Source organism: Fragaria vesca, linkage group LG5 (assembly GCF_000184155.1).
Source record: "Fragaria vesca subsp. vesca linkage group LG5, FraVesHawaii_1.0, whole genome shotgun sequence".
In the NCBI taxonomy this organism is placed as follows: Eukaryota; Viridiplantae; Streptophyta; class Magnoliopsida; order Rosales; family Rosaceae; genus Fragaria; species Fragaria vesca.
In genome coordinates this window covers 13,780,395-13,783,232 of record NC_020495.1, presented here as the reverse complement: position 1 = coordinate 13,783,232, position 2,838 = coordinate 13,780,395, and the positions used below count along the sequence as shown (strand labels likewise).

Here is a 2,838-nt window from a genome sequence, read left to right as displayed (position 1 = left end):
TTGACACAACCATGTTGAGCCTAGCATGTCACAATATCCAACTCCCTCTGTATACTTGCTTGCACAGTTTTGAGCACAACACTGTTCATTGCATCCTTCGACACTGCAAAGACCCAAGCCGGCGTTGCATTTCTTTTTGGGTGGACAGTCAAAATAGCATTTGCATGTGTTTGTTGGATCACATGTGCCGGAGCCACCGGGATGTTTGTCGCCGCAAGCTTTGTTGCAGTCGATGCCTTGACAAGAACCGATCGATTCGTTGCATATCTCGGCCTTCACCAACAACATCCCCATTATGGCAGCTGCATATCACCATTTGCAAATGAGCTCAGTTACCTTCCGACGCAGTCATCTAAACTTGTGAGTGTAGGTAAATAGAAACATCGCAACTATTCATTCTTTTTAACTAGTTAAGATCCCAGAAAATTTTCTACTTTTCATTCTAATTAATATACCCGGAATATTGGTTTAGAAATAAGAGTCGAGATCAAGCAAACAGACTTTTCAGTCGTAACAAGATTTGTTGAACAATTAGTGAGATAAAGTTTACGTACGCGGTAATCATTTTACCTGATGCAAAAGCAAGGAGAACAAGCTGAGAGCAGGATGTGATAGCCATGGGAAGAGCTTAATTTGTCGACTTCTTCCTTCCCAGATAACTATTGAAATGCTGATGATGTTGGTGCTGATGCTGATGGACATATGGTTTGGAATTAGGGTTCCCATTTATAGGGGTATAGAAAATGAAAATAAGGAAGGTATGTTTTGGCCAGAGATATGATTGAAGGACACACTATTATTCTGAGGGTGGAAAGGAATACCTCTTTATTGCATTATATATATAGATATATATATATATATATATAATATAATATGCTGTTTTAGAAAAAGAAAAAAAACAATTTATTGGATTAATACACAGAATATATGTGGGCTAGCTAATTGCATACAACTAATTTTATTGGATTAATACCATATTTAATTGATACCTATTTGGATAAAATTTAAATCTGGGCCGGGGCTTCTAGGTTTATTGTGTGACTAATGATGTGTGAACAGGATTCTCTTTTGATTTTTTTTTTTTTTTTAAAATTGTACCATTTTTAGCTTTTAATTTGATTTCTAACCACATTTTTTTCAAATTAATGAAAAATAACCATATTGAGAAAAGCAATGTGTATGATAAGCTCCTCCAGTTCATCTCTCAATATGGTTATTTTCAGCTCAGATGATCCATTTTCTAATTGTGCAATCGTGGGTCAAGTCTAATAGCCATGAATTCGGAAAAAGTTAGCCACTCTCTCTCTCTTGGGTTTCTTTGGTACTCTAGGGTTCTCAGATTTTGCATTTGCCGCTTCGCACCTCATGTCTGATGAGGTTTCGTAGAGGTTCGCCTCTGCCTTGGCTATACGCGACGAAAATCATCCGTTGGTGGGTGCCGCTCGTTCCACCCCTACCCCTGCCCCGGAACAGTTCTTTGCTATGATAGATTTGTGCTTCGATTCTCTCGGGCTGAGAAGCGTAAGCAAATCTTGTCCAGTGATCCTTGGTTTTACGAACGCTCATAGTTTGTCTTGACGGAATACGATGGTTTGCATAATGCGGCTTTGGTCCCCATTGATTCGTTTCAAGTATGGATCGATATCAGAGGTTTGCCCGATGCTCTTATGACAGAAGAGGCGGCTGAGAAGGTGGGCCAAACTCTGTGGCTGGTCGATCATGTTGACAAATTGAATATCAAGAGGGGTACTCAGGTCACCATTTTAGCGACCTTGTCAAGGAAGCTTTTGGTGATTCACCTTTTGAGTTCGGATTGATTCGGTTTCCTGTGAAGCTTCAGATGAAGTATGATTGCATTGTCAGATTTTTTTTGAGTTTGTGGAATGATGGTACACCCGGAGTCTGGTTGTGTTGGTCCGCCGGTTTTGGTGCCTCAATTCATTGAGATCTGTTAGGAGTTTGGCAGCGGTCACCTACTTGGATTAGGAGTTGGTCTTGAGCTTATTTGTGTGAGTTGCACGTGTTTCTTTTAATTAGCAGTCCTAATTAGTTGTTAAGTATGGTTAGTCCAGCATTAGACCACTACTGGAAGGGCACGTGTCTGTGTTTGTGTGCTGAATATGTGGTATATATGCAACTGATGTAGAACCTGATGAATGTCTATGAATATTTCTGAGTATTTTTCCTTTCAATTTCCTTAGATTGCTTTTCCTTTCTCTCAGTTAGGGTTCCAACCCTAACAAGTGGTTTCAGAGCCGTCTTCGATCATGGCGAAACTAAAGGGGGTCAGTAAGTCAAATCCCGATGAACCTGAGGTTTCTGGTGAGCTTGTTCACCTAGAGATGGAATTACAAAATCATCGAGATGAGACCAGCAATCGGCTAGATGTTATGCATAGTGATATGCAATCTACACTTGCAGATTTTTAGATCTATGCTTATGGAAGAAATCAAGCAACAACTGAGCACTTTTGCTCAATCTCAAGCTATTGCTTCAGCTACTGCTGCAGCTACAGTGCAACAACCAAACCAAGGGGTGCAGGGTGACAACTATGTGAGATTTGGTTCCTTGGAGTCGCTAGTTCTACAGGCTAGGACCTTACAAGACAGATCTGGATCTTCCTCTACTATGGCTAGATCTGAAGGCTCATCAACGGTGGTGACTTGACTTGGGGGTAATGATGCTCAATCTCTTCATAGCTCTCATAGATTTGTTCATGAAACAGGATATTAATGACTTTGGTAGTTGTAATATCCTAAACTATTTTGTTTGTTTTATTAGGTTATTTTTTAGTTTTATTGAAATTTTAGGTATTTTTACTTTTGTCAAAAAAAAAAA

At 39.6% G+C, this 2,838-nt stretch overlaps 1 non-coding gene across 1 annotated transcript in view; it reads left to right on the top strand.

Moving 5' to 3' along the window:
- The first annotated feature begins 2,158 nt into the window (after positions 1-2,158).
- The window catches only part of LOC101312252, a 10,335-nt gene continuing 9,655 nt past the window's right edge, over positions 2,159-2,838 (top strand). Inside the window, exon 1 of the transcript XR_184674.1 lies at positions 2,159-2,674. This is a non-coding gene — a transcript (uncharacterized LOC101312252). The remainder of the gene's footprint in view (positions 2,675-2,838) is intronic.